Below are 23,236 nucleotides of genomic sequence, written 5' to 3'. Positions count from 1 at the left end.
CAAAAAATCTAATAAGAGAGAATCATCTTGGGGTTTATTAAGAATAGGATAAAGAGGCCTACGAATAGCGTATTGGCCATTTACCTGTAACTGACGCTTCCTATCGTCCCTTTCTTTAATTTCTTTAATCTCTTTATTTTTTATTTCTAATGCTTTCGCATGCACACTTTTACGCTGTTCTTTTTCAATCAAGGCCTGCTCACGCTTCATTCGCTCACGCACTTCTTTCTCCCACTTTCGCACACAGTCAAACATGTCTTGCCTAGCCTTTCGCTTGAACATCCGTTGCTCCACATACTGAATCTTTCGCAAATCAAATGACCCAAGCATATGCCAACGCAACTCAGGATCCTTGCGGGTGTATTTATTCCACAATGTGCTGTACATTATGGACGAAATTCCATATTTAATATGCATGTCCCTATTAGGCGTCCCCTCCAGGGGGGGCGGTTGTGCTTCATCGATTCTCAAATTGGTACCACTACAAAAGCAACACATCTTACGAAGTGTGCTGGAAACAGGCATGCCAAAAATAGTGCAAAATATGCAGTATTATAATCAAAAGTAGCGCTTAAAGTACTCTTCGTACGTTGTGCTGTTCAAATATTCGTAGAAGTAGCAACACATATATATACATATTCATAGGACGAGTTCAATATTTGGCCAATTCCATATACAAATGCCACAATAAGCGTTTCTAAACTACCTTACCAATCCAAGGCGTCAAACTTACAGCAAGTGCCGAAAAACGGCTCTTACCAATCAAATGGTGTCCAGGTTCCTTCTGCCAAGTTCTCAAATTGACCAAACGGTCACTGCGCGGCGAATCAACAGAAGAGATCTCAGTCGAAGACTGGCGCCACCTGGATGGTCAGATCAGAAAGAATGGGAAAACGCCGTGAATGCCAAGACTCGGGTCTCCTCCGGCAGTGATCACATCCACGGCGGGATTCCAATCCTTCGTCTAGACCAGTCCTTCGGGCATCCGAGTCGCCGATTATCCCCACGTTGGAAGTGCCAATTTGTGGTAGCAAGCCCCAGCCAGGCCTACTAGTGCAAGGGATTCGCCCTTCTCTGCTTAGAGTCCTTAGACCAATAATAAGAATTTGGCACAGAAACTGGAATAGAAAAGACAGAGTTTATTAAACCTCATGAGGTGGAACTACATTCACACAACACCCTTCGGTATAGTATGAGGTAGCACACTGACTAGAAGGAGCTTGGTCCTTTTATACCCACACAGGGGCTGAAATGAAGGCGGTACAAGGCACAGAGTGTTGGTTTCAAATACATATAAGGTCATACAAAGAATGTGCTGGCAACAAGTGGGAATGGCTGACAGTTAGCTAATTCTGATGGACTCATCTTGACAGTTACAATTTGGAGACAGCTGCATGCTCAACTGAGCATGTGCAAAGCAGAAGAGGATAAATATATCTTTTCTCTAGGCAGATTTCAAGAGCAGTTAACAGGAAGGTAGGACAGAGAACATAGCAAACAAAATGGCTGACAGAAATACAAAATGGATTCCGTAAAACGGACAAGATAGTCTCTAAATACAAGATATCTTCTGCTAATGCTTAACCTAATCATTGCTAAATCACCACAATAGTTTCCCTGATTCCAGTGTCTGAGGACTCTGAGTGAAGGAGGGAGCCTCGGAGACATCAACTAGACGGCGGTGGCCGTTTGTTATGACAGGTAAGCAAGACTGAAATAAGAGCATGGTCTGAGAGGGAGCGTGGGGTGATTGTCACTGCGGACAGGTGAGGTAGAAGAGAGGACGTAGCTAACAAATGGTCTAAGCGCGCAAAGTTTTATGTGCGGAGGAATAATAAGTATAATCACGCTCAAGGGGATGCTGGACGCGCCACACATCATGCTGCCCACCTTCTAGCAACCATTGCCTCCCCCCCTGTGACAGAGCCCCCGCTTGATGAGACCGCATCTCAGACCTATCCACACCCGGATTCATTACTATATTCAGATCCCCACTCACCAGCACAAATGCATCTGGGGATGCCAACACCTCAGAGAGGGCCGCCCGCAGGAAGGGCTCTTGTCGTTCATTTGGAGTATACAGTGACCCCACCGGTAGTTGCATGTCTCCCCACTGTACACAGACAGCTAAATAACGCCCTCTGATGTCAACCACCTGGGAGAGAATTTTACAATGCGCGCATGCACTAAAAAGGATTGCCACCCCATGTTTCTTCGCTGGACCTGAGGACCACATCCGTTTAGTATCCCTAGAGAGGCGGTGAATCTCCTGTAACAAGCATACATCACCTTCTGCATTCTCCAATAAGAAAAGGATGGCTGCACGCTTGACAGGATTATTCAGGCCCCTAACGTTCAGGCTTACAATCTTCAGGTCCCTACCCATAATCCCTGAAAAGAAACGAAGAGCCAGCGCGGTACCTCGGGACAGTAGCGTTAAAGGGATCACAGTAAGCGGCCTGCGGGCCTAACCTACACCTAACTGCTAGGAGAACTGATGCGGAGCCCCAAAAATAACCCCAATCCCAAAACCAAACCACATCTCCCACTAGAAAGTACACAGAAGAAGGAACATACTGCGAGTCTTGTGGGATGACTATAGTCCGTCTGACAAAACCAACTGTTGAGGGAACATGGCGCCATCCTAGAACCTTACCCAACCCTGATACAGGGCGCATCCAATCAACAAGGACAAAACAAAGAACAAAAGAAGAACTCTCCCCCCCAAGCGTCCCGCCTCCAGCGCCGCAGAAGGACCCAACCAGTGCCAAGCTTGCGGACCTTAAGGAACTCTAGTGTTATCAGTCACCAGCGCCACCCAAGAAACAGCCGATTCCCTTTCCAGGAGGTTCGCAGAGAGGTCCGGCCTCACCGGCGGAGGCGATCTCCCAACTCGCTACCATTCGGTAGAGCGTCTGCGCTGCTGAGGAGGTGATCCAGTGGACTCGGCCCGAGGTGCTGGGACTGGAGCAGCCCGCACCTCGGGCCGAGTCCAGAAGGCTGCATCCAGCGAGCGGATCTGCAGAAGTTTGCCCGTGTGTTTAAAAATAATTTAAAAGGGGTGTCCCCACGAATAGGGGATGCCTTGCTCCCGCAGATAGGCAGTGATAGGCTTGAAGCTTCTGCGCTTGACAAGTGTGGAGGCCGCCAGGTCTTGAAAGAGTGCAGGTTGATGGCCCCTTAACTGCAGAGGATTGAGATCTCGAGGGTTGTGAAGAATCCGTTCTTTAATCTGAAAGTCATGCACACACACCAGGATGTCCGGTGGTGGAACCTTGGGACCTCTCTGCAGGCCAACGCGATGGACACGATCCAGCTGACTGTCCTGCTCGTCCCCTTCATCAAGAATCTGTCGGAAGAGTGCACCGACGTATTCACGCAAACTGTCTCCTTCCCCTTTCCACGATACAGCACGATATCTGATATTATTTCTTCGCGATCGGTTCTCCAAATCGTTGGCGTGAGCGTGCAGATCCAGGTTTTGTTCCGTAAGACAGAGAACATCCTGCTGTAGCTGGTGAACCTCATCGGCAGTCGCTCCCCAATGGCGTCAACATCTCGCCATATCTCACGCACATCCAAGGAGAGCTGGTAGCGGAGTTCCAAAATGTCCTCCTTGATGGCCGCGAATATCTCTAATATGAATGCCTTAGTCGCCGATGAGTCAACATCCTCAGATTGCGAGGACTGGGCATCCGACTGCGAGGTGGCCTGACCCGCCGCCTTCTGTAGCATGTCCTTCAGAGGTTTATCTTGTTTGTTCCTGGAAGCTGACATCCTGGCTTAGTCAGGGCCCTAGCGGGGCGCAAACAGGCCTCAGCAGCGCCACACCTCACTTAGCAGCCCAGGCCCGAAACACAGCAGGGAAACACCACCTGCCGACGCACGGGCCGATGGTGCACCTCCCAATTTCCCTGAATCCCCTCACCACAGCAGCACCACTGAAGGGTAGCACCAGGAGGCCCCCAGGACCACCGACCACTCAAGGCTGCATCAGTGCAAGGGATAGCTCAGTCCATTCTCTGTCCAGGACCCCGCTTCCCAGCCATCAGTGCCCAAGGCACCAAGGAGTACCTCACTGCAGCAACCAGCCAAATGAGACAGAGGAGCACTGCACTCTGGGTCTCAGGCCGACCCCAACTCCCACGCACCCTGCAGAGGTTGCAGCGCAGCTGGGCAACTACGAACACCACGGCAGGGATAAGCCAAGACACTCCTCCTCCACAGCCACAGTCTTCCTCCCAGGCCGCTCCGAGATCCTCCCCGCACTCTCCCAGCTGGACCACGACAGAAGATGAGGCCCAACACCTTCTCCTCCCTCAGGCTTCCCGCCGTCCGCCGACCCGTGGACCAAGCACCCAGCAAGGGGTCTCAATGCCCAACAAGGCAAGCCCCCAGACTGCTAAATCAGGTTTCACTGTCTCACAAGTTCGGAACACGTGGGCAGGCCACAGGTTGACAAAATGGCTGCCCATGCACTCTCAGCCTCTCCCACCTCTCCGGCGGGGTACTCTCACAACACCGGCCTCAGGGAGCTCCAACTCATGCGGGGCAACAGCTGGCTGTCAAGACGCTGCCCGCTGATATACGGGTCGAGGTAAGGCCCCTCTCTATGCCCCTAAAGGCACCGAGCCCCAGTCAGGCAGCAAGGCCCGCCACCATCACTCCCCAAGGAGGCCTCCGCTCGAGGGATGCTTATGCCCCCCCGCGGGACCGCCTCACCCTCGGGCAACATGCAGCAGAGAGCGGGGAGTCACCAAGCACTCCACACACAGTTGCGACGGCGAGGCCCACCGCCTATAACACCCAAGGGGGCCCCCCACCGTCCGCCGGCTCGCAGACCGAGCTACCGGCCCTGGGTCAGCCGCCCCTCCGCTCCTAATCTCGCACCGTCGGTTGTGAGCGGGGTCCAGGCAACTCCTCATCGCACTACCGTGGCGCAGGAGCACACACCCGCCCAGCGGGGATCTCAACCGCCACCGCCTCATCAGGGCGGGCACCCAGGCTGCGCTTCACTCGCTCCTCGGCAGGCCCGGCACTCGTGGTCAGGCCGCAGTCCTCAACAATGGCTGCCACGCTGCTAGGCCGAGTGCTGTTCGCCTCTTCCTCCGCCGCAATGCACACAGCCCCGGGCAGAGAAATTGCTTAGTGTCAGCGGCCACTTCGATTAGGCAGGGCGCTGCACCGCAGCGGCCCGACCCCCACTCCTTCTGGCACTAGACGCGACAGGTGCTCGTAGAGTCAGGGCCGGACCCCCAGAGATAGCGGCCAGCAACCTCCCAGCACGAAAAGAACTGCACCGCTGGGTTCAGGACTGCTCACAGGTGCAGCAGCGCTCCGTGGCTGGTGTGGATGGGCACCAGGTAGGGCGATATCCAAAGCAGATTGTCAGGCGGCACCAGAGGGACAGGGAGGCACGTCCTTTTCCACCGCCGTCTTGGTCACGCCCCCGTCTGTTTTTTTTTAGAAGGGGAGTGATTTGGCCTTGTTTGCGGCAGTCGGGCATTAGTCTATCATTTAGGGAGCTGTTGATGATTTTAGTCCACAGTGGGGTTAGAATGAGGTTGAGGTTCTTAGCCAGGGAGGCGGGTAGAGGGTCAGCAAAGTTGTTGGAGGGTTTGGAGTTGGTAATCACATTGGAGATGTCCTCTTCAGAGAGAGGTTTGAAGTCTTTCCAACACTTTGGGGAATATGGGGGCTTAGGGTGAAGGTTAGTTATGTTGGTTAACAGTGGAGGGGTCTCGTCTTCTGGGAGTATGTCATATACTGGAGTAGAGGTGGGTTTGGATAGTGGGTGAGGAATTGGTGGGTTGGAGCTGAGTGTGCTGGACAAGGGAGAGCTTGATATTGGTGATTTTGCCATCGAAGAATCTGGCCAGGTTGTTGCACTGAGGTTTAGAGGCAGAAGGGTTTGCTTTGGTGGGCTTAGAGGTCTGTTTCTGGATGATGTTGAAAAGTTCTTTGGGACAGTTCTTGGCTTTGTCTAGTGCACGTCGGAAGAAGGAGGCCTTTTACTTTTTATTTTTTATTTTTTTTAGTGTCCTCATCTCATCATTCAGCATCTACAATTTTGGCAAGAAGCCATCCTTCTGACCTGGGCACCCCACGGCTTCTGCAACTGCATTGGCTTTAGGCCTAACCAGGCCAGCTTCTTTGTTTAAAGCTTGGTGTAATCATAGGACCCGGGGGCGGTCAAAAAATCTCAACTCTCTTCCCCATTACAGAAAATGCGACCAAATATTAGTGATGTTATCATTTAAATTCCCCTGATCCAAACATGCCAAAGCAAATGCAGCTTTCAGCCGATGTTCATGTAGTGGGGGCTGCTGGTCTTTCCAAAGTTTACATATTTCCCTTCGGGCAATGAGAATTAAGTATAACAGCAGGCCTTTTTGTAATTGCCGTAAAAGGTTCATAGAGTCATTATCAAAGCCAAACATTACTATAGTATTATTCACATTAATCTTGACTTTAAAAATGCAGCCTAGAACATGCTCCACATTCATCCAAAAATTACTTAGTTTGGAACATTCATAAAATATATGGATATCATCAGCTTTAGGAAAATCACATCTTGGACATTTAGGGGAAAAAAGAGGGGGCAAATCTAGCTATTTTCACAGGGGTGTAATATAATCTATTAATAACAAAGATTTTTTTTTTTTTAAATGCCAGTTTAACAAACTTATATAGAATTTGCAATTCTTCCTTTATAAATTCGGGGCACCAAGATTTTTTTTTAAAAAAGGTACGCCTCAAAGTCGTAAGAGCTACTCTCAGTTTGTGGTACAGGGTCAGATGCATATGAGGATTGGTTACTATTCTGATTTTGCCTCGATTTGGGACTCCCCTTGGACTTCGGCCTGTCTGAAAGATATCCTTGTGATACCAATTAAGAGGGCTGGTATCTCGATATGGACAGATCTTGTATCATCAGATGGAGTCTACCTGTGGGAAGTATTAAGATCTAAAATAGGAAGTATTTTTTTAAAATTTAAATACTTACAATTGGTTTCTTGGTATTCAGCGGAGAAAGGGTCCATTAGCGGTGATTGGGAAACCGAGTTAATCCTTCAAAATTCAAATCCTAAAAAGAAGGAGGTCGTATATTGGTATAAGAAACTCTTTGATGCAGATGACGCGGAATATCTTCCACAATATGCGGCCTGGAACCATTCACCCTTAGACTTTAACTCTGAAGACTTATTTGATTTATCATTGCAAATTCCATATAAGGAGGCCTTTTCCTTGATTATGTGTTTTTTGTAATTGCTGCGTTCTTTTCTGAGCTAGGAGAGGTTGGTTATGGATGGGTCTCCTCTCCAAAGTCTCTCAGTGGCTCTAACCTTTCTTCTTTCAAAGTTGAGGTCTTTGTTGAACCAGGATCTAGAGGGGGTGTCTCTGATCCTTTTGAGTTTTAAGGGGGCTAGTTGGTCAAGAGCCGTTGTCATTGTCTTGTTGTACAATGTTGTGAGCTCGACCGTGTTGAGGTTGTCTGTGGAGGAAGGGAGAAGTGAGGTTATGGTTTCTTCGAGGATAGGGAGGGGGATATCATTGAGGTTTCTGCTCTTTAGATAGGTAGATGTGAAAACTAATGATGTTATGGTCTGATCAGTCGATTGGTAGGGTGTTGTTGATGGTTATTGTTTCGTTTTTGGCTATGATTGAATCAAGGGTGGAGCCCTTGTTGTGGGTTGTTGCAGTGTTGGGTCAGCTCAATTGAGAGAAGGAGTTCATTTAGGGACTGAATGGCAGTGTCCTTTTCGTTATTCCAGGGGAGGTTGAAGTCACCTAGGATGATGTTGTTGGAGTTGGCTAGGGAGCAGTGTGTAAGTAGGTCTGATATTTGTTCTCTGAATGCAGGAGAGTTTCCTAGGGGGTGGTGGATGAGATGGCACTTTGTTACTGTGTTATTATGACGAGTTGTAATGTGTGTCTCGAGGTATTCAAAGGTAGAGAAGGAGTGGGTTTTGTTTTCAACTAAATTGATGTGCTTCTTGTGGATGACAGCAATGTCACCACCTCGTTGGTCAATTCTGTCTTTTTTGATGATGGAGAAACCAGGGGGGACTATAAGGTCAAGGAGTGTATTGGATGTTTCATTTAGCCAGGTTTCGGTGAGGGACGCAATGTCAATGTCATGATTTAGTATGGCATCAGCCAGCTCTATTGCATGCTTGACTGCGGATCTGCAGTTTATGAGCATGCAGTTTGTCTTGCCACTGTTGGAAAGGTTTTGGAGAAGGAGGGAGCTTGGGGAATGGCTGAGCGTTGCGGGCGGTCTTGTGGATCTATGTTGTTGGTTTTCTCTACCTATTCCAGTGATTACCTGTATGTTGGACGGTGGGGTTTGGGTAGTTGTATTAGCGAGGGTCGCTGACTCATTCAAATACATCTCAGGGACCGCTCTTCTTGGTCTAATAGATTGGGTGGTGATTCTAGGGGAGGAGCGCCAGCTGGTCGTCTGGTGCTTGGGTAGCTGAGGTGGCTCGTTGATGTTTATGAGGGAGGAGAGTATAGGGAGTTGGGTGGCGAGGGGGGGCTTTGGTGTTCAGAAGGATAGCGTTTACGCTTTGTGAGATTGTGTTGATTTGGGAGTGGAGATGGGATAGGTTTTCGGTCATAGTTATGAGGTGTTTAGGGGTTATTGGTAGGAGAGTGTTGAGTTGTGTTTCAATGCGTGCAAAGCGGTCTGTTAATTCTGACATGGACTCTCGATTAGGGGTGGTGGGAAAGGGGAGGGTGGGGGGCGAGCAGATAGCGTGTGTAGGCTGGGGCAGGAGGGTTGGGGGTTGATAGGGCCGGGGGAAGATATTGGGGGAGAGGTTCAGCTGAGGGTATTGGTTGGGATAGGAGGGTTGGGGATTGGGGGCTGGGGGACGGGAGGTGTTGGGGGGATTTGGCTGGGGTGTGGGTTTTGACAGACAAGTCGGGGGATGGTAGGATTAGGGGAGAGGGGAGACATGTGTCTCCCGATGTGGGGTGGTGAGGGGTTTGGATGGTACGGCTCGGGTGTGTTGGTGTTGTAATGTCTGAGTGTTAGTCGTCGGTTAGGTGGGTGGTCGGGATGATGTGGGTGGGGGTTGGGGTAGATGTATTGGGGGTGGGTGGCTCAAGGTGTGAAGTCTCAGTCAGGTTCCATGGGCATTCTGTCTTGGGTTGGGTTCTGGGGGACATGTTGGGAAAGAGTGGGGTGGTTGGACGGGGCGGAGATTAGGTTGCGCAACTTGGGGAAGGCGAGTACGAATTGGCGCAGGTTGAAGTCGTTGGCTTGATTTTGCCATTTCTGTATATAGTTAAGCTGGCGTTGATTCTGAGGGAAGAGGACTTGGAGATAGTCAGTATTTGGCTGTGGGGGATGTTGGTGATTTTGGTAATTTGGAGGAGGTTATTTGGGTTAATTCTCCATTTTGCGTGGCGGGTGGTGTAGAAGATGAGATCTGTTTTTGTCTTGCCTTTGGACGGGTTGTGGTAGTGTTCGGCTATGAGTGTTTCAGGGTGTTGCTTGAGTAGTCTGTGTTTAAAGATTTTAGTGGTGTTAGCTGAGAGGTTAGGTGGGTAGGTGATGGAGAAGGAGTGGGGGCCGTGCGGTTCAAGGTTGGGGAGGAGCAGGGGGGGCAGGATTAATGGGGAGTTCTGGTGGGGTCTTACATTGGTTGACATCCTCTTGATTATGGTCTTATATTAATTGACATCCTCCTGATTGTAGGGGTAGATAGGAGGGGGAAGAACGGGTAGGGGTTCTGGGTTGTAGGGTAGCTGCAGGGATGGTACCCACCACGGGTTGGGTAAGGGGTGAGACCAGGGTAGGGGGTTACTAGATAGGAGGGGGGCTATGTGGTTTAAGGTTGGTGAGGAGTAGGGGGTGGAGGTTAAGGTTGGTGAGGAGTAGGGGGGTGGGGGTTAAGGTTGGTGAAGAGTAGGGGGTGGGGCTTAATGGGGAGTTCTGGTGGGGTCTTATATTGGTTGACAATATATAATTGATTCTCAGTACATTGATCAATCAGTTAAAGTCCCAAAAGCCCCTCCCTCAGCCAAACCCATCCCTTCCACTTCCCATTCCACACCTGACAAACAAAGACAAACCCACTCCTCCCAAAACCTCTGCCACCCCTTCCCAAGTACCATCTTCGAGGTACCTGCTATGCCCAATGGATGCCCATGTGAGGAGATTCCCTGGCATTGTCAGCAAGGGTAAGTTTGGTGGCACAGCCTTGTGCTGTGGCACATAATATGACAAATGGACTGGCCATTGGCCTTTGCTTCCCTTGATGTTTTTTTCTATTATCATTAAAATGTTTCCTAGTTTGTAAGATATTTGTACTGATATTACTTGGCTAACTATTTGATGGTATTGTATAGTTAGTGATGTGTGATTACAGTTGTGTTTTTTTGATCACTGTTTGCTGATCCAGTTGTTGTGGTTAGTATGATATGCCCTTGGGCGCAGTGCTGGAGTTAGACAGGACAAGAGGAAATGATGGATGGATGTCTATGTGGGGTGACATCCAAATGAGTCAGACATTGCCTTTGGTTACACGTTTTATGGTAAGTATTTCAGCTTGGCCTGGCCCCTCCACATCATTTAGGTTGCACTTCTCTACTTTGATGTAGGTTGTATATGTATTTGATGTGTTGAAGTTAGATATTTGTGTATCCACACATGGAGGATGTCAACTTGCCATACGTTTGTGTAGTTCTGTATGGATGTGAGTCCAGTTTGCAGTGTGTACCTAACAGCTGCTTTGTCTAGTTGTGTGCCACATGCTGCTTGTGCTATGTTTGCTTTCAAATGTTGCACGGATCAATTGCCTACACACACATTACATTTGATTATGCTATTTGTTGTCCCTGATATATTTCAGTTCCCAAGTCCAGTGCATATGGAGTTTTTCAAACATGTGCAAAATGTATTGTGCCCCATGTGGGTGTTGTGTATGAGACATCCATAAATATGTTTCTCTTTCTTCAAAACAGGACCTGGGATGTGTGCAATGTGAGTGTGTCACATTCAGTATAGCATCTGGTGACAAGGCCTCATGGTAATTGTAGCCACTTCAATGCCATTTATAGCAACACTTGAGTAATGGTGATCTGCATGACAAGTGAACATCAGAAGTGACATGTGAGATACGTGAGAAGGGGCAAAAGGAGTGTAGCATATTGGTTATAGTTGGAGTGACAAGGCCTACTGGTAGTTGTAGTCTCTTCAATGTCACTTAAGCAACACTTGAGAAATGGTAAGCTGCATGACAAGTGAACTTCAACAGTGTCTGGGAGGCAAGTGAAAAGGGGCAAGAGGAGTATTCCATCTTGGTTATATTTGGGGTGACAAGGCCTCATGGTAGTTGTAGTCTCTTCAATGCCACGTTAGCAACACTTGGGAAATGGTAAGCTGCATGATGTGTACTTCAATAGTGTCATTGTAGATAAGTGAGAAGGGGCAAAAGGAGTGTAGCATCTTGGTTAGAGTTGAAATAACAAGGCCTCATGATAGTTGTGGTCACTTCAATGCCACTTTATCAACACTTGAGAAATGGTAAGCCGCGTGCCAAGTGAACTTCAGTAGTGCATGGTAGACAAGTGAGAAGGGGCAAAAGGAGTTCAACATCTTGGTTATAGTTGGAGTGACAAGGCCTCAGGGTAGTTGTAGTTACTTCAATGAAACTTGAGCAACACTTGAGTAACGGTAAGCTGCATGACTTGTGAATATCAGGAGTAATGTAGGAGACAATTGAGAAAGGGAATGAGCTGTGCGACAGAGATTAATAGGTGTGATATTGTTGAAGAGGTGATGCTGTGGAACACAAAATAATGCATACATCACTATCACTGTGTATAATTTGCAAACACATGTCCATTTGTGTACAGTGTGCCTGTGAAGTTAAATTGTTTTGCCGGAGGAGGGCATCCTACAGATGTATTTTTGATGATTGATAACAAACAATCCCAAATAGGGTCCCTGTATATGTGTAAACTACTTAGGGATCCCAACTCCCTTGCCTGGTCCATGTTGGTGTATCGTTTTGCCGAGGAGTCTGGTAGTTGCATGACTTACCACCAATTTCTTCCACGATGGAATGGGTTTTGAAGGTGGTCAAAGAGGTAGAGCACGGCAGAATATGTCCAATGGGCTCCATGATGCTAGATAATGAGATGTGGTGGTTGCACCGCCATGGTCACGCCTACTGTAAAGCAACTCATAATTGGACAGGCATTTTCACAGGCGATCTAAAGCACCCACAACCTCATAGGCCGCTCCGCAGCCACAACGCTGGGAGTTGGTGGAAGGCGTCAGTCTTCAGAAAGCCAATCCGCCCAACTCGTAATATGGCAGTCCGACTGCTGAGCTCACTGCGGGTGGACCGCCACCGCTGGTAGAGCAGTCCACAGACCGCCAAACTCATATTAAGGGTCCTAGTCACTTTGGGGGGCTGCTGCAACTCCTACAGCCACCAAACCAGTTTTGTAATCTGTTGGGGGTGCGTGCCCCTGCCTAGATTGGGGCACCACAGGGCAAGAACAATATGCAAATAAAGCCTGCAAGGAACATTATGGGGCAGTCCTGGCTGAGATCAAGAATATCTAATGAGCTGATCCTGCTGCTTTGGTTACTTGATTTTTTGGCTGCCCACACCATTATTCTTTAGTTACTGATTGCCCCGGTGACACCAGAGGCACCCAAAGTCTTCCTTTTTAGTTTTTCATTATTCTCCAATAGCAGCATGGGAGAGGCCACTCTGAGCTCCCCTAGCCAGCACATTTCATCCCTGGCACATTAGCCATCAGCTTCCCTTCTCCCTGCCTGCTCCAAGGGCAATAGGGGGCAATGGAAAGACCCATCCCAGTTCTGGGGGTCAGCTAGAGTCAAAGTCCTTGGTCCATCTTGGCAGGGCATCAGGTGGTTTATCTTTCCAGCTGGTCATTCTTCCACTATAGTCATTCATAGTGTCAGGATCTTCTCTGTCTCTCCTTTGAGCAGGGGTTTATAAGTGGTGATGGAAGGTTCTAGATGCCTGGTACCCCTGGATAATCCTAGGATGCCGTATCATCCCTCCACCCCTGTCTCCACACTCCTATACAGTATTCTGGGAAAATCTAATTTGGCACCATCACATTCTGTATGTGAAGAGATATACTGAGAGCCTAAGCTCCACGGCTCGCTGACATCGTTGCCAGATCTCTTCCAACCAAAACATAATAGGTGAGCAGCTCCTATGATGGTGTGGTGCTAATCCTATGCATAAAGACTTTGCTGTAGAAATGGCATGAGACTTGGTCCCATTCTAGCTCAGTGTGGATGGCACTGTGCTAATCCTATGCTTAAAAGCTTTGCTATAAAAATGAATATTTGAGGTGAGCAGATTCACAGTGTCACTGGAGTTGGAGGGTTCTCTATACAGGAGCTAGTCTCCACCTAAACTTGGGAACTACCTACCCAGAGTTCTCTGCTTCTTTTTTGCATAATTTATGTGGAGTGGTAAAATACTTTTGTCATTTTACAGCTCAGTGAGGATGGCACTGTGCTAATCCTATGTCTAAAGATGTTGCTGTAGAAATGACAAAAGACTTTGTAACTTTATAGCTCAGATGTGCTAATCCTGTGCATATAATCTGTGGTAGAAATACAGATTTATGAGGTGAGCAGATTCACAGTGTTGCAAGTGTTGTAGGGTGATCTATACAGGATCTGCACTCCACCAAAACTTGGGAACTACCCAGTGTTCTTTGTTTCCTTTTTGTATAATTTATGTGGCACGCTAAGCCTGAAAGGGAATTGTGTTTACTTATACTGATTGCGCTCTTGTGTCTGGACAAAGTGAAACCTCTCTGAAGAGCTATAGTAATAGCAAAACATGTCAGGGTTTGCTTTCATTCTTTTTTTAAATAAAAAAAAAATACTATTACTAATCTTTATTCGGTATATAAAAATATGACCATAAAAGAAACATCTTAAAAAATACAAACATCAGGCAAAGGAAGTCTTCATGGAGACTGACACATACACAAGTAAGACCAGGTATATATACTGTCATTATCTCCCGCTTGTCGCTTAATATTAAAGTGCATCCAACGAGTTTTAGTGAAGGTTTAGAATATATAAAAAACAATAAAATATTCAGCTAGTACTTTTATAACAGCAAAACCTAGTGCAAAACAGCAAAAATTCTTCTGGGCTTCAGACACCCCTTGCAGTTCTTAACTTTAAAGCAGATCTTAGAAAGTTCGAAACACAGAAGAGTGTAAAAACATCTGATGACAGTTTTAAAAACAACAAGGCAACACGTGCCTGTCTAAATCTAAACCTTCTTAGAAGGCCCTTCAGGAAAAAACTTCTACGATATGCATAGTGCAGACAGAGTAGGACAAAATGTAGGGTATCCTGTCAAGACCTATTGTCGCAGCCACAAGGTCCTCGATGTTCTATATTCAATGTAAAACCAGTAGGTACAGCCAACAGGTGATGAAATAAATTTAGTCTTAAACGGGTCATTACAAATCTGTCATGTGCACTAGTTATGAGAGATAAGTATGGTTCTATGCCCTGAATTGATTTGACTAAAATATGTTCTCTCACCGTGGACTTAGAAAGTTTGCAGTCCTCACGTTGCAACGTAACATACTTAAAAAACAGATCTTTGATAAGTGCCTTCTCCTGGATTCTCACCTTATCGGTCAGGGTTAATAAAAAATCTGCATGCCCTAATCTAGAGAAGGTGTCCTTTACATTTTTTAACCACAGGATTTTGAGCGCATGGTCAAGGGAGAGACAGTCCTGGATTACCAGCCTATTAAAACCATAATCTTAATTTGACCAGATCTTTGCCCAACTCAATAGGGGTTTAGCTGCAGCCACATCAGAAATGTATTTAGACCCCAGTTCTTTGTGGACAATGTACGCAGGGGTGCTATGAGGAACTTTCAGCATATGCCTGAAATATTCATTCTCATCAGTTTGTAACTTGTTAACCTCTATAATACCCAGACCTCACTTCCATATAAAGCTTTTGGGCAACAGCATAGCTTTAAAATCATTGCTGGGGTCCAAAGACCTAGTCTATGAGCAAAATTAGCGATTGATCCTGTCGACCTTATCAGGGTGAGATACTTGTCCTCTAATAAGTATTAAAACTTTAATTTTCCATCAAATAAAATGCCCAAATATGAGAATGCCAGAACTTTCCCTAAAATGTGTGTGCCTATTGTGTAATTATGATGCTTGCTTGGCTGCTTCCCAAATTCCATAATATATGACTTTGTTAGATTGGGGGACAAATCCAGATTATTCATGAAGGTCACAAAGCCATCTATTAGAAGCTGCAAACCCTTCGGGGTACGGGCGAGGAGTACCGCATCGTCTGCATAATGCAGAACAGGGACCGCTCTTGTACCTATCCTCGGGGTGTCTGCTTGTATGGCCATCAGGGCAGAGTCAAGGCCGTTGATATATAGAGCAAACTAATATATACAGCCCTGTCTAACCCCACTTGAGCACTTAAAATGGTCCGTAACCTTCCCCTCCAGTGTATATCTAACTACTGCCCAGGTATAAGAGTGTAGGGACAATAGAATATTGATTAATGCCAGATACACCACAAGCTCACCCATGAGTGTCCATAGTTTACGGTGGTTCACTCAGTCAAAGGCCGCAGTGAGATCCATAAATGCTAAATACATCGCCCCTGGTTTGGCTAGTGTGTATTTTTCAGAAATAAGATAAAGATTGAGACATTGGTCTGTGGTAGATTTTACTGGACGGAACCCATTTTGAGCATCCGTTATAATTTGGTTGGCCTCTGCCCATTCCGTCAACCTATTTAAAACCACCCGCCCCACAACCTTCATAGACACATCAATAAAACATATGGGGCGATAGCAATGTGGACTGTCACTATCTCCTTTCTTGAAAATGGGACCAATAGTGACAGTGGACCATGATGCTGGCATTACTGAAGTTACTGCCGCATTTAGTACCCCTGCTAGGAGCAGCACCCAGACCTCTATGTTACATCGGAAGAGGTCTAGTGGGATCCCATCTGGTCCTGGTGCCTTATTCCTCGTGAAACCCTCAATTCCTGTTCTCACCTCATCCAAAGAAAATATAATGGGTGTGGAACTTTGTTCTGGATTTGGGGTCTGAGATTGTTCTACGCAAGAAGGGGTGGTTGTACAAACCCTTAAAGTACCACTGCTATTCATTGGGTAGGATATTATGGCTTAACCCAGGTTTAATTGGTTCTTTAAAACATGGGTTAATAATAACTCTCCAAAAACGAGTCTTTTAGCTGTGCTGCCTCTGTTTGCTCCTCCCAGGCTTTCTGTCGTGATTTTTCCATTCACCCATTGATGGCTTGCTTATAACTTATACAACAGGCCGCCACCCGATCCCTATCCCTTGTAGACTGCTTAAGGGCCACTTTTAGCTCTCTTAGGGCCCAAGAGCATTGACCATTAAACCATCAGTGGCGTCCATGCTAGACGACTAAGCGGGGGCTTTCAATAAGCTATCTACTTGCTGTGCAATATCCCTAAAGGCCTCTACTAGTTCAACCCCTTGCACTTCTAGGTCTAGACATTTCAGAATAACCTGCTTGCCTCTATTGAAAAGAGAAATGTTAAAAGCAGCAGTATCAACCTGTACAACCGCCTACCTCGGTCTGTTATGGCAAACGTCGTACACCTGACTACTCTATGTGGTACTGGGGGATGGTGCGGGGCACAAGAGATAAAATCACCTGGTTATGGTCACTGAATACACTATAATTAATGTTGGAAAATGATATACACCTTTACAATGTAACAGAAACAAAAATAAAATCAATAAACAATGAAGTTATTTTCTGGCTCCCATGTTTCCTGTAGGCATATTATAGGACATTTTTTAATATAGAGGACCCATTGCTCATCCGTGAATTTACTGGACAGGCCTGCTATATTCCATGAAATTATTTTTATGTTGCCCCCAATGCACCCTTTCATGGAACCAAAAAGTGGGGCATTAATAGACACTAATAGGCATAATGCTAGCCCTCTCTGTGTTATCTATCCCCAGATGACTGGGCTCCTCTCTCCTCCCTATTTCAGAAGGGTATCAATGACTTTGCCCGCGCCCTCCCCTTTGTGTAGTCATTCGATATCATTCAGGTCCCTTAATGATGCAAATGCGTTACTTAAAGCCAGGGGTCCACCACCTTGAGTTATCCCGTGCTCCTGTCCGGCACAGCATTGCGGCAAGTTAAGCCTAGATGGTGGCCTATAAAAGAAGCCTAACGGTAGTGGCTTGATCCCTGACTCTGCTGGAAATAGGCTGGATCGATGAGATAAGATCCTATGAGCCAATTCAGGATACCTAAGTGTGACAATCACACTGTCTCCTGGGAATGCTCTCCTGGACCTACCAATCCATGATACCCTCCTGGCCTTCATAATGTGCCTATGCTTTGCGATATTTGATCCAGCATGCTTGCACAGCCAGTGCGACACTTTATTAATTAGTTGCTTTAATTCATTCCAGGTTGGCCTGGATAATATTTTACCAAGCCAAAGCTGTAGTACTGTACCGGGAGTGGTAAAAGGCTTTTGCCATTTTACAGCTCGATGTGAATGGCACTATACTAATCATATGCTGTGAGAAGTTGGCCTGATGTGCAGTGTTCACTATTCTAGTGATCACTATATATCAGTCCAAACAACCCTTATTGATGATTGGTTGTAAGTCAACCTTATAGACCAGCTATCCTAGTAGCATGGATACGAGCAGTCTAAGGCTAAGACTCTAGAGGGCGTGTTAAGCCAGCTGTTTTACCATCACATTACCCCTTGAACACCCAGTGAAAGGACACCACACAAGTGTTATGAAAATAAACAGTGTATTTATTAGAATCACAACAACCCTGTACTCTTTATGAGGACAGGGTGCTAGGCACACAACAAAACTCTTACGAAAATACTTAAGTTAGCACGTTATACACAAATGCCCGAGGGGCACGAAAAACCATATACTTAAAAAGTGGAATGCGAAATTACTAGCAGGTAAGTACAGTACTAATAGGCTTTGGAATCGCTAGGACTTGACTAGGGAATCGTTAGATTACTTCTAGGAGACCTAGGGGACTCGGGTGCAGAGTGTGCACTCTCACGCGGGATGCGGGACAAAGTCTATGGAGGCTAGTAAAGGCAAAGTTAGTGTTCACGGGCGAACCCGACCTGGTAGGAAGAAAACGACAGTGGATCCTGACCCTAGGATAGTGAGGCTATGCTGGGACACCGAAGTGCCGAAGTTACCTAGCCCAGGGGCTGCAGCTGCATAGGTCTGAAAAGACGTCGGGGATCTCGTTGCCGGACCAGGAGCCTGGAAGGAAGAAGTTGCTGGCAGGCGACCAGTGAGGAAAAGTTCGATGGATCCAAGCCTGGATCAAGGAAGAAGAAAACCTGAAAGCAGAGGGGACCAAGTTCTTGAATCACTAGCCAGTGATTAAGTGGGCACCAGGATGGCACCGGGCGAAGTCGCCGCAGTCAGGTGAGTGGGCGCTGCTGGGCTCTGCAGTCTCTCGGACCAGGAGGCGTTGTCGGCGACCAGGATGGAGGTGCGAGCTGTCCCACGAAGGTTCTTGCTGTCGACGTCGCTGGACCCAGGATTGGGCAACAAGTCTTGGCAAATGCAAGGCCCACGCGGTGGACCTAAAATGGCGTCTTGAGTGGACCAGGAGGGTCCAGGGTACTTCTCAGATGGAGGGAAGCAAGGGCCAGTCTGGAGCAACCAGACCAGCAGCAGAAATGTCGTCGGGCGTCGTCAGGAAGGCCACAAGCCAGCGGGCTAGTAGCCAAACAACGCGGTGAGCAGCAAAAAGCAGAAGGGCCCCACGCAGATCGTGGAGATGCTGGGGGGCTGCTCTTCGGTGCTGGAGCTGCTCAGGGTGGGGGCTTCTCGGACCCCAAAGCACTCACCAGGAATTCACTCGGCGGGCTTGCTGGAAAGAAGTCGTGCAGTCTTGAAGATGGCTGGTCCCTCGAGGTCTCGTCACACCCACGAATCTCAGCGTGACTGATGATGCAGGTAGAGGTCAGAGGTGCCAGGGAAGCCGGTTCTCGTCGAGCTGGGCAGTCGGATTCCGGAGGAAGGACTTGCAGCAGACCGCAGTGTTCTTAGATGGTGCCTGCGGGTGCAGGGTGACTACTCCTTAGTCACAAGGGAGAAATCTTAGGAAGAAGTCTTGAGTTCCTTTCGCAGAAAGTAGTTTCAGGATTCAAAGATGATCTGATTTGGAAGGGGGCCAGTTCCTACCTTTATCCTGTAAAAAGGGGCTGGCACGCGACTAAGTCCTGCCCTAGGGGTGGGACTAGGAGGGGGGTGGTTACACCCACTTCCTTGGCGGGCTTTTCCCCAGCACAGGGTCTGGAGTGACCCTGGAACTGGTTCCAGCCAGCCTATGCACAGTGAGCACCGGGGTGCCACGTGCAGTCACCTTCCTCTAAAGCCCTGCCTACCTACAATACACAAAACCCTGTCTGGGACGGTGCTGGCACCGCCCCTGGCAGGAAACCCTTTGTCCTTATCTCCTGCTCTGGGAGGACTCCCAGCAGCAGGAGGGCAGACTTGTGTCTCGGTGGCAGCATCCATTTTGTGGATGCTAAGGCTCTGTCTGACTTTAACCGGGGTTAGGGGTTACATACATGTCGTGTCCCTCTAGAAGGGTGGAATGCTAACCCCGTCGCCAGAATTGGCGAGGGGTTAGTATTCCAATTCGTATGACACCTTACTCGACATGTTTTGATAAAGCGATACCAGAGTTGGCATTTAACCGCGAGGATTATAATGCACTTAAGAGTATATGGTATGCGATATCATGGAAACGGCTAAGAGATAGATCCCGAAAGCCGCAGACAGGCTCAGCTCATGCCAGAGCACCATCTCACACGATTCCAAGCACTCTGCCTTCAGGATTGTTAAGGCCTGCCATAGGAGTGACTGATAGGAGATCTGTGTGTCCATTTTTAGGGTTAGATATAGGTATACTATATCTAAAGCAAAGGGTGATTACACCACCTTGCCCCAGCTGTCAAGCAGCCAGTTGTGTCAGATTTGGATGGCCAGCCAGGGGTGGCATAATACATGCTGCAGCCCCTGGTAGGCCCTGGGTACACCTATGCCCTGGGTACCTAAGGTACACTGTACAGGGACTGATAAGGTGACTCAGTATCCAATTTAGATATGTACCTAAGGTACATGGAATCCATTTTACAGAGAGAGCAGTAGGCCTGGGGCCCTGAATAGCAGGGTCCCAGGTCAACTAAGTCAGAAAACCAGCAAAACACCAGGCAAAAAGTTGGGGGCAACCATAGTCAGGGATCTACCTTCCTACATAACCCCCCCCCCCAAACGAAAGGAGATAAGGCTAGCCTTGCCAGGTAAGCCTATATTGCCTGAGTGGCCATATAAGGAAGTACCAGCACTGGCATGGTTACCCCCTATCTCATGGTCCACTAAGCAATCCCTCACCCTAAGGGTGTCTGAGGGTCTCCACCATAGGGAATCTCTACCTGTGGTGTGTTTTGGCAAAGTAAAAGGCTGGTGCTGAAATGGAGTACTGAAGTGAGGCTCCACTAATTTTGGGCTCAGCTTCCTCCAATCATTTTCCACCATAGAGGCCTTTCTTTCCAAGACTGAGTTGTTTTGGGCTCTCAGGGTCAACCTCTGGCTACCTACAGCTGGAGGTTGGGTCCCTCTGTTTGGCTTACTGGAGGGACAGGTCAGGTTTGGGGCCCTCAGGTCCCAGGTTTGGCTGTGCCCAACAGTGTCCATCTGTGGGAGGTCCCTAACTAAATTTAAGGGGGATCCCTCAGGAGTTGGTTTTATTTTCACTTGGCTAGGACTACTAGCTTCAGTGCCCTTAATCTGCTGATTGGGGAATTCTTTTGGACAGGGGGCCCTTTGGGGTCCAACACTGGCCTCCCTGACCTCTACAGCCCTGGGCTGACTGAGGCAGGGTAGAGAGGGGCAGGTTACCTGCTCCAGACTGGGTCCCACCTTGGAAGGGTCCACTGACATCAGGGGTTCTGCCAGGCTAGGCCTGACTACCTCTGTGGCAGTTTCTTCACAAGGGGTCAGATCAGTTCCCTGAGGAGGCTGATCCTTTCCTAAAGTCTGGTGGGAGGGAGATTTCTCTTCCTCCTCAATACTCTCTGTCTGAGTGGAGTGATCCATAGTTTCAGGCTTCACAACACTGTCATCTGTCTGAGTTTGAGCTGTGGCCATCACAACTCTCCCAACCTTTTCAGGAGGGGGCTCAGTTTGGGTGTGGGCTGTTACCATGACAGCCTTGACAACCTGTTCTGGGAAGGAAGTTGTCTGAGATTGGGTTGTGACTGGCACAACCCTCCTGACCTGTTCAGGGAGGACATCTTGGACTGGGGCTGTGGCTAACACTGCCCCACTAACCTTACCATGGGGGTTTACCATTCTAGAATGGGTTTCTTGCTCTACCTCAGCCCAGGCTGAGGTCTCTAAATCATTCCCCAGTAGGCAATCTACAGGCAAGTTGGTTGACACTGCCACTCTCTTGGGGCCAGTGACACTTCCCCAGCTGAGATTTACTACTGCCATGGGATGAGTTTTCTTCACTCCATCAATGTTTACCACCTGGTATGTGGCACCAGGTAAAAGTTGCCTTGAGGGGACTAGACTCTCAGTCACCATGGTGATGCTAGCCCCTGTATCTCTATAGGCCTCAACTTTCATTCCATTGATGAGGGGCTCCTGTCTGTACTTGCCCAAAGTGTTGGGACAAGTTGTGAAGTTGGCAAACCCCATGCCAGTCTCACAGACAAGAGTATCTAAGTTTGGGGACCTGGTTAGGCCAGAGTCCCCAGGAACTCCCAAAGTAAATGCACCCAAATTCTTGGGGGCACTCCCACCACCTGGGGGATTACTACTAGTAGTAACAGGAGGTTTGGGAATGTTACTTGGGGGTATGTTTTCCTTATTGTTATTCTTGGGGCAACTGCTGTCAGTTTTTAAATGACCCACCTGTTTACAGGGATAACAATAAGGTTTCTTCTGGTTGTTGGAAGGATTCTGGGACCCACCCCCCTCAGAGGATTTTTGGGGCCCTGATGTGGTTTGATCTGTAGATTTATTCCCACCCTTCTCTTGAGGCTTGGTTGATTCCTTTTTCTGGTCACCACCTTGGTTCTTGGGCCTAATCCTGGTTCTGACCCATTTGTCTGCCCTCTTACCCAATTCTTGTGGAGAGGTCAGATCAGAGTCTACCAGGTGCTGGTGTAATAACTGGTTCTGACAATTATTTAAGACTTGCTCTCTCATAATTAGATTATACAATCCCTTGAAATCAGTAACCTTACTACCCAGTAGCCAGCCTTCCAAAGCCTTAGTGGCACAATCAACAAAGTCAGACCAGTCCTGAGACTGAGTTTTCTGGGTGTCTCTGAACAGCAACCTGTACTGCTCAGTGGTTAAGCCAAACCCATCAACCAGTGCATTTTTCAGGACCTGGTAATTGTTAGCATCCTCCACTCTTGTAGTGAGGAGCTTATCTCTACCTTTACCATCAAAGGAGAGCCACAGTATAGCTGCCCACTGACTCTGGGGAATGCACTGCACAGTGCAGGCCCTCTCCAAAGCAGCCATCCATTTCTGGATGTCATCCCCTTGCTTAAAGGGGGGCACTATCTTAGTCAGGTGTTTAGTATCTAAACCCTTCTCTCTATCTCTTGGGAGATTGCTGCCACCAGTGGGTGCTAACCCACTCATCTGCTGCTCTCTAGCAAAGGCAAGCTTCTCTTTGGCCAGGGCAAGTTCTTCCCTTTCAATCCTCAGTTCAGCTTGTCTCATCCTAGCTTCATGCTCCCTTCTCTGAGGGGAAGTAAATCTCCTCTGTGGAGGATTCCTTCTCCCCTGAGAAGAGGCATTAGAGTGCAGAGATCTATTGGAGTCCCTAGAAGGAGATCTATCTCTCCTAACTCCAAGGTTAGGCCTCATTAGGGTCAGTACTGGGGGTCCCCCAGATCCTTCCCCAAGTAGGTCTAAGTTGGCCCTAGTTAGCCTTCTGACTACCTCAAGACCTTTGTCTACCTCATCCCCAGAGAGTTCCTCTTGATCCTCCTCCTCAACTGCAGTAGCAATGTTGGGGAGATCTGGATCCCCAGAGGTTCCCTCTAAGGCTGGCATGTTCTCATGTAACTGAGAAAGCTTTCTGGCATCATATGTCTCTAAGAG

The sequence above is a fragment of the Lissotriton helveticus genome, chromosome 1_1 (assembly GCF_964261635.1).
Source record: "Lissotriton helveticus chromosome 1_1, aLisHel1.1, whole genome shotgun sequence".
Lineage (NCBI taxonomy): Eukaryota > Metazoa > Chordata > Amphibia > Caudata > Salamandridae > Lissotriton > Lissotriton helveticus.
Note: the sequence above shows the minus strand (reverse complement) of the source record.